Source organism: Mytilus edulis, chromosome 10 (genome assembly GCF_963676685.1).
Source record: "Mytilus edulis chromosome 10, xbMytEdul2.2, whole genome shotgun sequence".
In the NCBI taxonomy this organism is placed as follows: domain Eukaryota; kingdom Metazoa; phylum Mollusca; class Bivalvia; order Mytilida; family Mytilidae; genus Mytilus; species Mytilus edulis.
In genome coordinates, this window is record NC_092353.1 from 79,059,314 (window position 1) to 79,072,600 (window position 13,287).

At 32.1% G+C, this 13,287-nt stretch overlaps 2 protein-coding genes across 10 annotated transcripts in view; both read right to left on the reverse strand.

The window, feature by feature from the left end:
* Positions 1-13,287, reverse strand: part of LOC139491985 (steroid 17-alpha-hydroxylase/17,20 lyase-like) — a 136,498-nt gene that overhangs the window by 118,256 nt on the left and 4,955 nt on the right. The window lies entirely within an intron of this gene.
* The window catches only part of LOC139491982 (steroid 17-alpha-hydroxylase/17,20 lyase-like), a 68,936-nt gene that overhangs the window by 19,892 nt on the left and 35,757 nt on the right, over positions 1-13,287 (reverse strand). Inside the window, exon 1 of one of the 8 annotated variants that reach the window (XM_071279980.1) lies at positions 9,593-9,649. The exons of 3 other annotated variants lie outside the window; for them this stretch is intronic. The gene's annotated coding sequence lies outside the window, so the exon portion shown is untranslated. Of the gene's footprint in view, positions 1-2,176; positions 2,546-4,590; positions 4,702-9,385; positions 9,409-9,592; positions 9,650-13,287 lie in introns of those variants that run through there. 4 more of the 8 variants (XM_071279984.1, XM_071279979.1, XM_071279981.1 and 1 more) reach the window with 4 other exon arrangements.

Sequence of the window (13,287 nt, forward strand, 5' to 3'; positions counted from 1 at the left end):
ACCAAACGGTGTATTCAGGTTTAATATGCTATATACACGGGTCATAATCACAGGGTTGACACTACTAAATTGTCAAATTGTTACCTATTGTAGTATTTTAATCCGTAAGACTTTCTAAGATAACAATACGAATACTAAAAATCTGGACTAAAAATAAGTTTCAATTTGTTAACGGGCATGACGTAAAACAGCGAATCAAAGAATTCAACTTTATTTATAACTAATATAGGACAATGCTGTTGATTAAAAAATACTCCATTCCAGGACCTTTTGTTTTCCAAATAATTAATATTACCAATAATTGATAAGTTCCAGTTCGACGGGTTCAAACAGAAAGATTTGAAAGCAGAGAAAATTGTGTATCTTATAATCGGCATGACTTTATCAGATGACAGTACTAATACTAAGATAAGGCTTGCGCATAGTTATATACTTTAATTCAGTCACGGACCCGCGATATCACGGGTGTGTTCTAGTGTATTCTATAAAATTAAAAAATATCAACGATTGTAGCGAGCCTAAAAACGTAGTTTATGACCCCCCCCCCCCCCCTCCCAAAAAAAACACCAACAAAAACAAAACAAAAACAAACAAACAAATAAAACAACAACAACAAACAAAAACAAACGAATCCGCCATCTGACTTGAAGTTACAAAAAATTAGAAAAATTAAACACTTTGTACAAACATCGTAGTTTCAAAATAAGAAAAAAAATGATGGATTGATTGCTGATGTTTTAACGTCACTGTTAAGCGCCACATTTCGGTTATTTCGTGGCGCCCAGTTTTTATTGGTAGAAGGAGCCAGAGTGCCCGGAGAAAACCACACACATTTGATAGGCAATCTGACAGTCCTAATCAATTAATATTGGAGTCGAAAACCCCAGCACGGGCGGAGTTCGCCCTCAAACCCTCAGTGTTGACTGTCTAGTGATTACTGTAGAGGACTACTTGGACTTCTTTGCAAATGAGTCCCCTGATGAAAAAAGAAAGGTTTCTCCTTCCTTTTTTATTATCTAAACTGGGACATGAAATATTTATTTTATTTTGTGTACACAGTGTAAATTTTAAATCAGTGTTTCAAAGTCAGAACAGATATCAAATAACGATTTTTTTGTAGTTTCTGCCAAAAAAGAAATCATGTACTTAAGAATATTCAAATAAATGAAATCTGATTTGAATAATTTTTACACTCAATGAATTTCATTACGATTTTTGGAATATTTATTCCTATAAAGGGACTATTTGGGTATCGAACTTAAATTTGGGGTTGGGGGAGAGGGAGGGGGAGGGGTTAAAGATTGGATAGCGAATCGTTGTTTCTGTTTATTTAACATTTTAAATTTATGTACTAAAATCTTCCTCGTTTCATCTTTCTCTAAGCATATCATTAAGGAAAGAAAAGCAATTAATCTTTACTCCATAACACCGATTTGAAAGTACAATATGTCAAAGTATTAATCGTCACTGATTGCCAGAAAAAAAAATACGAATAAAGGAGTAGGTCCGGTAAGGCCTAATTTCGGCCTTAATTTTCAACTTCATCTAACAAAAGATTTTAGACACTTTTTAAACACTTAAGTCTCTATTTCAATTGATTCAATTAGTTTATGGGAAAGATTTTAACTGATTATGTCATTAAAAACGCTCCGATTCAAGCTTAAATATGAAAAATCTATCAAATATGCCAAAAATCGTCACTTTTCAGATGATTTTTGTCAAAAATGAAAGTGGCCGCATCCGTGTTCATCCTCAACCTTTATATATATTATGCATTATCATCAAATACAACTTACATTTCAATATTATGGATGAACACGAATGCGGCCACTTTCATTTAAGACGGAAACAGTCTAAAATTTAACTAAAATGATCAAATTGTGAAGATTTTAGTAACTTAACACGACTTAATGATGCTAGTAATCGATATATGTGCATTGTATTGTCAAAACCAGCCCATATTTATGTAGCGGAAGCATACTACTTTTCAATAAACATCTTAACGATTACATTTTCACAATTTTCTAAAACTGCTATATTTTGGGGCCAAAAAGGGGTCTTACTGAACCTACTCCTTTAACAGAAACCATACAAAAATTTTATAATTAAATCGCAAATAATGTAAAAAATGAGGAAGAAGCCTAAATATAAAAAAAAATAATAATTTAAAACTTACCAACCTCTTACTTCATGAATGCTCATTTCCCCCTTTCTTTACTCTACAAGAAACTTTTGATTCAGGAGCCGTGGATTGAAGAACGTCGTTTGCATATTGCCAAAACGTTCACGTAAATTGATGGCGTCATGTGTTAAAACAGTTCGGAAACGGAAACAGTCTCCTACGTCGTTCGGGTTAATCAGGGTCACCCAAGCTGTGCAGATTAAATCCAATATACCGACTTGCTTGGTCAATAACTATAACTTATACGACGTAGATTGCACATTCAGATGTAGGTCTACACAGTATTGGATCAAAAATGAAATGAAGTAAATCGTAAAATTTAATCGTATTACTTATTAAAAGTTAATGTTAAAACAACATGTAACTAATTACGTTTCCTTAAGATCTTGCCCCGAGCTGAGAGACAAGTTCTAATTAATTTTATATTTTTGGATTAACAATAGCAATCAACATACTGGACAATTGATCCTTCAAATTAATTACCACGACGACAACTTTTAAAGCAAACATAACTATTTAATTATTTCAATACAAATTTATATCAAATCTATTAAAATTGAAAAAAACGTCCGGTTAACCGGTTAGCGTTTTTGGTATTCGGTATTCGGTCGTTCGAACGGTTAACCGATTAACCGATTACCCGTTGACAACACTAAAATATATACTAGTTCAGTGATAATGAACGCCATACTAATTTCCGAATTGTACACAAGAAACTAAAATTAAAATAATACAAGACTAACAAAGGCCAGAGGCTCCTGACTTGGGACAGGCGCAAAAATGCGGCGGGGTTAAACATGTTTGTGAGATCTCAACCCTCCCCCTATACCTCTAGCCAATGTAGAAAAGTAAACGCATAACAATACGCACATTAAAATTCAGTTCAAGAGAAGTCCGAGTCTGATGTCAGAAGATGTAACCAAAGAAAATTAACAAAATGACAATAATACATGAATAACAACAGACTAGTAGCAGTTAACTGACATGCCAGCTCCAGACTTCAATTAAACTGACTGAAAGATTATAATTTCATCATATGAACATCAGGCACCATCCTTCCCGTTAGGGGTTTAGTTCTGTTATACGTGTAACCCCACTAATTCGGGACCGGCCAAAAAGCACATACCAGAAAGTAGTACATATTTAACACAAAATAGTTCCTACGCATGAGTGTAACTTTCAAAATATGAAGAATATTTAGGTATTTTTGGCATCAAATGAAAGCTGAAGGACTGGTGATCATTGTAGAACACTTTTGGACTTAAAATTTTGAATACTAAAAAAACTGCACTAAATTTTAAGAAGAGGGTACATTTAGTCTGTTTGTCAGATCTGCAGTACCTGTTTTGGTACACCCGAAGTTCCGGGAACCAGTTCTTTCTTATATGCCATTAAAGGTATGTTGATTTTTTCAGTACAAGACACCATAAAGTGTTGCTTTGACATGCAATGATTGCCACTTTATTTGAACTTAAAATGAAAGAGGTGTGCCTGCTTGAAATGGAGGAATTTAACATAGAAAGCAATGGGACCATGAATTAGTGTTGTACTTCCTTAAGTATGACGTTCATTAAATCACTGAACTAGTATGCATATGTGTTAAGGGGCTATCTGAAGGACGCCTCCGGGTGCGGGAGTTTCTCGCTACAGTGAAGACCCATTGGTGGCCTTCGGCTGTTGTCTGCTCTATGGTCGATTGTTGTCGCTTTGACACATTCCCCATTTCCATTCTCAATTTTATACTTATATGTATTTACTTATAAAAAAGTACACCAGTAGTTAATCTAGAGCTTCACATGAAGAACTTGTTTGTGATTTCAGGTAACGTTTTTTATATACCTGTCATGAAACAACTATTGATATGTCTAGAGCTTTTATGATAAGGATAGGGTATAATCAGTTAAACTGTGAAAATCCTTGTAAAAACTAAGACATCATAACACCAGTCCCTGATGTTGTCGTTCTACGTGTCAACCAACAAACAGAAGATCGTTATGAATCATATTAAACAAACATTGAAATGGAAGTTTGAAGCTAACATGGATGACACAAGATATAAAGATATGACATAAGAGATATATATATAGCTTGCTGTTCGGTGTCAGCTAGTGACGTTGAAGCCCATTGGCATTCAGACTACATATTATTATATCTCTGACACAAAATATATGCATATGGACACACACAAGAGATATAGACATATCCAACTAAGTAAGACATGAAAGTGACTTCGATGACGTAGCTATCCGACCTCTGTAGTAAGTTTGTCTTATAGAAATTGGATCCGATTTTCAACGGTATATTTGTTATCCACTGTTATTTTTAGCGTAAAAAAAAAGGAAAAGGTATTTTACATACTATTTTTTTCCGAATTGTTATATTATATTATAATATTTGTTCATACATACCTGTGAATTGCTTATATTAATTATAAAACTGGTAATTTCCAAACCAGGAAGAGATATCAATACAATTATAGAAAACCGATAACGGCCAGTGTGAATTATTTCCGGAACCTTTTTCTTTACAAACAAGATAGATATACATATTGATAAATTAGAATTTCATATATACTTATTTTTCTACGGTTGATAATGAAATATTTATAATATAGTTTAGATAAATTATAATGTATTATTGTTAAACAGAGAGAAAACATAGATTTCTAGTTAAAATAAAGATACCCTTCACTAGAATACACCTTATCGATCCTTATCGCTATTTAGTCCAATCCGGGAAAAACAGTCATTTACACAACTTCCTGTTTGGGTCATGATGCCGAAAATAGAGGTCATCAGTAGTGAGCTGAGGGAGGAAAAACTTTAGAAAGCGACCATTAAAAAACTTTGATAGAGTATGATCCACTTTTTTCGAAATTAAAATTGAATTAAAAAAAATATTTTGCATGAAGTATTTCAGTAGTTTAAACAGGTCTCATTAAAAAGTATATTGCATGGTGCATTGTTTAAACAGGGTCCCAGATAGTTTCAACTGGATGAAAAAGTTGAGTAATTTTAGAACTTATCCGGAATGGAATACATAGCGATTAGGTGTATGCTGGACTAGTGAAGTAAATCGTTTACAGCCTAGCAATATATTGTTGAATAAAAAAAAATGAAAAGGATTTTCAATACGCTTAATTTTCTGTAAATATACATATTTCCTTTGTCTTTGAACATACATCTTTTGTAAAATGATGAAGTGGACATTTAAACTTAGATGAAATAACATTCCTGATCAATTGTTAATATTTCTCTTGTTCTCCTTCTCTCTCGGCATTTTTTAACAGTTTAATTCGTTGGCAAAATCACAATTTTGTCAAAACGTTCAAAATGGCTGTTATGTTAATGCCGTTTTCACATTTCAGAGAAATTTGCGTTTCTCATTATCTATTCAAGGGGCACTAGCCGCGAGATATAGAAAAAGCATACAATTTGATATTGTTTTTGTTAAATCATAAAAGAAAGTGAAATAGTAAAGTAAAAATTTGCTTTTAGCTACCAGCATGACCAGTTTGGTTCAGTTTTATCAAAATCAGCAAAACAACACTGCTCATGCATTATTCACTTGCACTAATTCGACCTCATTTAATCAGATTTCGTGTGAATATTAATTGAACCTCTTAGCTAGAGATGGGTTCCATATGAACTAAGCGTGATCAGCTAGTAAAAAGAAAGGATTATACACTGGAAGCAGGGCCGTAACTAGCCACTGTTAATAGTGAGGCAAAAAATATTTTGGGCGAGGGGTCTGGGGAGGGGGCGCTTAAGGCCCCCAGAAGCTCTGAGAAAAATAACGCAAAATCGTGCATTCTGAGCGTTTCCCAGACTCTTTCTTGCATTGAAACGGCTTAATTAATTTTTAGATATTTTTTTCGACAATCAGGTCCCAAAGCAAAAACAAAGATTCATTGTAATTTAAGACTTTTAGGTATTAGAGACAACATTAAAAGACCGATATGTAGGATAAAGCAAAAATCGGAATTCTCATAATTATTAATACCGTATCTGTCTGTCTGTCTGTCTGTCTGTCTGTTCTTGTCTTGTATTGTGATTATACTTTGGTGATTTTTTATGACTAGATTTAAATCTAGTGACATTGCAGTATTATACTTTAAGTACTAGTACTGCTTAAGTCCACACTAGGGACCATCTTCACCTTGTTTTACGATCTTTTACGGTATTAATGATTCTTTAAAAGTATTGTTGAAGACCATCCGGCAACTATCAAGATGAAGAGCAGGAACACAAACTTTGACCATTGATCATTTGTATTTTTTCTATGCATTGACTTTGTGTGCGATTATGTCCCCATACTCCTTTATTATCTGTTAAAGGGTCTCAACACGACCTAATGCAAGTTTAACATAAAAATTTATTTCGCCTTTCAATGTAAAAGGTCATATATGACAATACCTTGTTTTTTTTCCTTAAAATTATTTGATACCTGGAAATATGTGACCTTACTTTAATTCAAACCATGTCAGCTATCTAGTTTTATTTACAATAAAACAAACTGTTTTTTATTCTTTGATATCAGTTTCGATTATCCATGCAGAAAGGACAATTTTTTTTTGTGTCCACTGAGTAGCATCGCATGTTCTTAAAATATATTTCTCGTACAATTCTTGACATCGGTGGACATACAACATTACAAAACCACGTTTACAAATGAAAATCAACGCTCAGACTATAGTCACAAAGTAGGACAATAAATGAACAAAAGACAAACCCAGAACACAGAAGTACAAACAATAGACCATCAACTCTGAAAACTAGAAGGAAAATAGAAACATGGATAACGAAAAACATCCAGAGGATACACCAGAGAGTGAAGAGAACTTGCTTCTTGCAAGACACTTTCCGTGAAAACAATTTGATATTGAAACAACCTTTTGTTTCATTTTTTTTTATTTTTATTTTTTTACATGAGGCATTTGCCTCATTTGCCTCAATGTAGTTACGGACCTGGAAAGTATAACAAGGGTATGTTCAGTAGTTGTCGTTTGTTGATGTGGTTCATAAGTGTTTCTCGCTTCTCGTTTTAAGGTAGCACAATACAAAGATTTTTTCACTTCCAATCAGACAACTTTAAACTGATATAATTCATTTCATCCTTCTTTGAATTTTATAAATGAGGTACCAAAAGAAAGAGGAAAGATTAATCTTGTATGTAAGCAACGTATGGTCCATTGCAATGACTTACGAAAATTTATGTATTCCTTTATATTTCGGTTTCTCTTTTTCTGTTTTACTATAATGTACTCGTAAATTAAATATAGACACGGAAATAAAAGTAACTTAACAGAAATTATTTATTGTTTACAGAGTTTAAATCGATGTATCTTCTATTGTTGGTAAACAACAAATATTCCCTAGCTGTATATTGATATATGGGGTACATGTAGCTTGTAATAAAAAAAAATGTTGTGTTAATTAATAAAATTAATAAAGATAAGGCTGACATTTGTTGATTTAATAAACAGTTAAGTGTAAATGAAATAACAGCTCAATGAACTTTTAAAACTGTGTTAAATTGTATTGCCGGTCACTGACGTGAAACGGCCGTTAATTGTGGAAAAGCAGCAAAATACGAACATTGTGAAATGTGGTTCCGATTCTGTAAAGGGATTATTGTGCTGTCATGCACCGTGACGTACAAAAAGTCTTGCCATAAATGAACATATATTCTGTTTATATGAGATAAATTTTAATCTGCGATAACGATGGGTAGGTTAATTTAAGTTAAACGACCTTGACTGGCTCTTAGTCGGCATTCCCTTTAACGTCTTTTAATGCATTTAAAAAAAACATATATTTACGTTTGGGGCATTTAATATAAGTCATGCACCTACCAATTAAAAATGAACATAAACATTATTAAAAAAAAACAAGAATGGAAAAGAAACAATTACATGTATGCATTGTTGCTCTGATATAATTGTATTAAGGTGGTATTGGTGTCTTCCTCCATCTTGGATTGTAAAAAACAGAGAATCAAAGGTAAAGATTTTCTATCAAGTTTGCAAAATTTGATGCAGGAATGCAGATACTTAATGTGAATTTTCATTTAAAAGGACCAATTTATAAGAATATAACTTAAAAATATTTATATTTTTGCAAATGATGATTTTTTTGGGTTGTTTTAAGAAAGAAAATGAATTGGCATTTTAAGGGGAGGTAACTCTAAAACAGTGCATTTTCTGAAGGATTCTACATGGAATTTTCCTATTTTGTATTTTAGCTGGAAAAAACGTACGGTGACCCTATCTTTTCTTTTGATATTCTCAAAGCATTGTCTGAAAGCTATCTTTTCCTTAAGTATTTTACAATTCTATCATTTTGTTTAGTTTCTAATCACAAAATGGTGTTTTTTCCTGTATAATCCATACAAAATGTGTCATTTTGTCACGTCCTGTAGCTTGAGAAAATGCGCGGTGACCTATCATTTTTATTATATTTTTCAACTTATATCAATAGATACTACGTTTTGGCAAAGTATGAACAAATTCTATCATTTTTATTTTAGACTCCCATACCACCTTAACTATATTTTAGCGGTAAGGTCTAAATAAAAACTTATTTTCGTATAAATAAAATATTTCATCTTAGTGCTCTCGTTGAAGTCCGCGTTACATATTAAAATGAATTTCATTGATCGGAACGTTTGCAATGTGCAGTTTACTGTCCATATCCGTATACTGAAAAATCCTAAAGGATCTATAACATGTATAAGCCGCCATCTTGAATTGCCTTCAGTCATGTCAGTATACGGATATGGATAGTAAACAAAGAAATAGTGATGTCAATGTCAAATACGTTAACAAAGTAATACAAATAGACAGGGAAAACTTTAAAAAAAAACATTAATTAACAAAATTCTAATCCGCTATCACATTCTCTGTGATTTTTCTCAATATAATTAATTAACTGTGCAATCGTGCTCCACCTTCAATGATGATTCTACAGTATAAATATAACCAAAAGTTGTTAATCTATAAATAGTGAAGACTAATGAAAGCTAACCCATAGTTAAAATATTTCTTTGCAATTTTTAAAAATTTCCTCAGAAAAATGCTCGAGCCACTCGACTTTCATAGCTCATAATTAACGTTTTTACACAATATTTGAATAAAGTAGTTAAAGATTATTCGCTTCTCAAAGTGTAAGACGCAATAAAAATCGTATGCTTGCACCATCTTACCGAAATACGGATTTAATTAAGTCCTGAACATTTCGACATTTCTTCGTTCATTTTTATCAAAACCGGTTTGAAATAAATCACAAGTACGTGTTAAAATCCGATTAAATACCTATATCCCGATATCGTCAGGTAAATTTGCTATATAAAGTACATTTTCTGTGTCAGGTCACAAGTGTTCAGTTAAAATAATAACAGAACGAAACTTACCCAAAAAATTTTCTGTAAGTTTTTATTGATTTGTTATCAATATGTAAACAAGTTTATTAAATAGGACGACATAGTAAGTAACAAAATCGTATGAAACTAACAACGTTTTGTGTATCCGGAATTAGATCAATATATGTAATTTATGTATTTATTAAAGTTGAGCATACAAGAGTTTCTATTATGTAAACAATCACACGTGAGTCTGTGTCCGCATAGTGGTCATCTATTGGTGTTTTTATTAGATAAACAGGTTTATGTTTTAAATATATGATATTTCGGATTGGTCAATATTTGTCGCATTGGGTAAATATATTGTATGATATTTGATATGTGAGGGGGGGCTAGAGGGGGTCTCATCCCGATTTCCCGGTTTTAATATCAGAAAATCCCAAAATCCCGGACATATTTTGTTAAAAATCCCGATCCCGATAAACAAGAAATCACCATTTATTTAATAAAGAGGTCCTCCACTATTTTAGGTAACGAATAGACACATCTGACACAACTTTTAAAGGAGGCCGTCCTTGTAAACTTTGAAAATTAAACCCTCTGAGTATAATGTTGTTCTTAATCATTTGCATTTTGACCAATATATTTAGTACGTACATTTTAAACACGTCAAGTTGGGGTTTTCTTCAAAATTGCAGAATGCCAGAAATATTTTTATATGATATTCGATTATAGAGAAGACTGTGTCTGTGAAATTATATGTGTAGTAAGGCCAAGAAAAAAATACATGTGTTTCAGGTAACATCCCCTAAAAAATTAGGATAGGTAGGAAAGCAAAATAGTTTTTTTTCAAACGTTTTTGACTGGTTCATATGGGAGAAAAATTTTGACTTTACAAGTGCTTGTCCACATAACATCCAAAAACCTTTTAAGAGTAGAGTTATATAGATTATAGGTAGTTAAAATTAGGGAAGATATACTAGTCAACAAAAGAAACGATACAAGACTTTTTTCAAATTAAAGATAGAGTTTTCCGTTCATTGGACCAATATTGAAGGAAGTAATACTTAATCATTATGGAAATATAAATCCGTTTAAAAAAATTTTTTTTTTTGCTTTTGTGATGTTTTTTCGCGATTTTTTTTTTTTTTTTTTTTTTAAATTTACATAAAACGACAATTTTAAAAACAGAAGTTTCAACTAATGATGCCAAACTCTCATTTAAAGGTAAAGACAGTGTTTGCCATCAATTTGTTTTTAAAAATCATACAGTTTCTTCGTTCATTAGTTTAAGCAAAGTTCGGCCCCACGAGAAATCGTTAAAATGTTTACATTATCAACTGATTTACCATAGACACACTGTAAATCTGCCTGACGCCTGACGCGTCCGGACGCGTTCAAAATTTGTACACCGAATGTTCAATATTTTAACGGCATATGTTCATGCTTAGAGACGTGTTCAAAGTTTTTAACGTTAATGTGTTAAAAATATTAACATGTGTGTTCAGACACAGTGTACACCGGTGTTCAAATTCTGATCTAAAAAAGAGGATAGTTGTTTGTCCAATTTTCTATCCTTCTAATTGGCAAATTTACAAAGAAATTCATTTGAAAATATGAATGTACACGCAGGATGATGATCTTGTGATTTTTGACAAATAATTTAGTAATTGTGAAATATTAAACTTCCAAGCTGGCAAATGTATAGTTTATGAACTTATTTTATTATTATTACTAGTTTTACTTAAGTGACATAATTATGCATATCAATGAGGCCTGTTATGATAATGTCGTAATAAAAATATGTCGATGTTTATCTTATTTCATGATCCGTTCAGTTTATTAACATTACATGTTCAATCAGTGTTCCAATCGCTCGAAATTTTGAACACCTCGCGTTAAAAAAAATATACCAGGGTACCAAATACCGGAAACAGATATCGGCTGGTGATTTAGGCGGTTAAACGAAGAAATGATACACATAAGGAGAAGGGACTTCTATCCCACATGAACACGAAAGAAGTGAGTAACAAGTTAGGATAATCTCCATAGGTAGTTCGATGGCTGGCTTCCTTGTTGTATTCTCGTGTCAGATATATATTTGTCAAATATTCATAACTGTTATATCCAAATTTTTAATTTTCAACATAAAAGACGAATTAAAGAACAGTATTAACGTAAATAACTGTCAGCTTTGTTCTGATGATTTTCTAAACTGCTGAATAACCAGTCTGTGATCGTCTGTCTGTTATATAGAATAAATGATGATTTTGACATCCACGTATATTAGCTGAACACTAAGTGTTAAGAATTCTAACATCAAGTGTTCAAAAATGGCACACAAAGGCATTTAAAACTGAACACCACATATTCAATTGATGAACACTAAGTGTTAAATAACTCTAACATCACGTGTTTAAAAGTGGAACACAAAGGCATTAAAAAATTAACACCCCGCATTCAATTGATGAACACAAAGTGTTAAGAACTCTGACATCAAGCGTTCAAAAATGGCACACAAAGGCATTAAAAACTGAACACCACATATTCAATTGATGAACAATAAGTGTTAAATAACTCTAACATCAAGTGTTCAAATGTGAAACACAAAGGCATTAAAAAACGAACACCACACATTCAATTGATGAACACTAGTGTAAACATATAGAACACCATTTTTGACCTAGAAAGTGTTTTTTTTTTTTATTTGCAGGAATCGTTAGATTGGAATGTTTGAATAAGAAACCGGTAGCAAATAAGACCACGAAGGTCATTTCTGCATGCTATAAAGTGTTGGAAAAAAGAAAGCTGTCAAAAAGGTATGACAATATATGTATATAAATAGCTTATGTAGGTGTATCATTTCTATATCTGTATACCTTAGGTCAAGAAATCGACTTATGCAACTTATAATGTCGATATTTGCATTTCACTGCCATAGAATATCATTTTATACTCTAGTATATATATCGAAATTAAAGCATAAAAACTTTTGCATAATTTGATGCTTTATGAAAAACTCTCTTCTATTAATTTTAAATTTTATTTTGCAGGATATATAGGCTCGTAGAGATTACTTGTTGTGGAGGATTTGACATAACACATAAAATGCCACCCAGTTGACAGCTTTAAGTGAAGATGCACTGAAAAGTTGAGCGTACATCTTATGTGATCGTACAAGAAGTGTTGGAATTTGCAGACTTTTAAACTTTCATTGTGACAAATATCTATATCATAAACTATCTACTTATCACATTGACATGCTTTTTTGGTTAGGATACACATGATGTAGCAACTATATCTTGTCATGTAGAAGAAAATAATTATTTGTGATATATTTAAGTCGGTTTAAAAACATTATGTATGTGATTTCACTGACTGTTACTTGTGATATCATAAGGTATTCTTGTGCACTTTTCTTACTTATATGCTCATTTGATTATATAAAGAATTTACTTGTTGAAATATGTTTTATTGTTGTATTTTGCCTGATTCAATATAGTTTTTATAACAGTTTAATTAAGTTAAGTACTTATGGAAAATTATGTACGCTTAACAATAGAACGTGTTCCACATTTGAACACCATCAATTTGAACACCTATGTCAACTGTTCTGAATGTTAACGTCTGGTGTTCTGAATCTTAACATTTTGCTTTTTGAACATGTTCGCTGTGTTCAAAAAGTGTTACATGGCTGTTGAACGCGTCGACGTATTAAGGTTTTGAACATTCGGACACGTTCAATC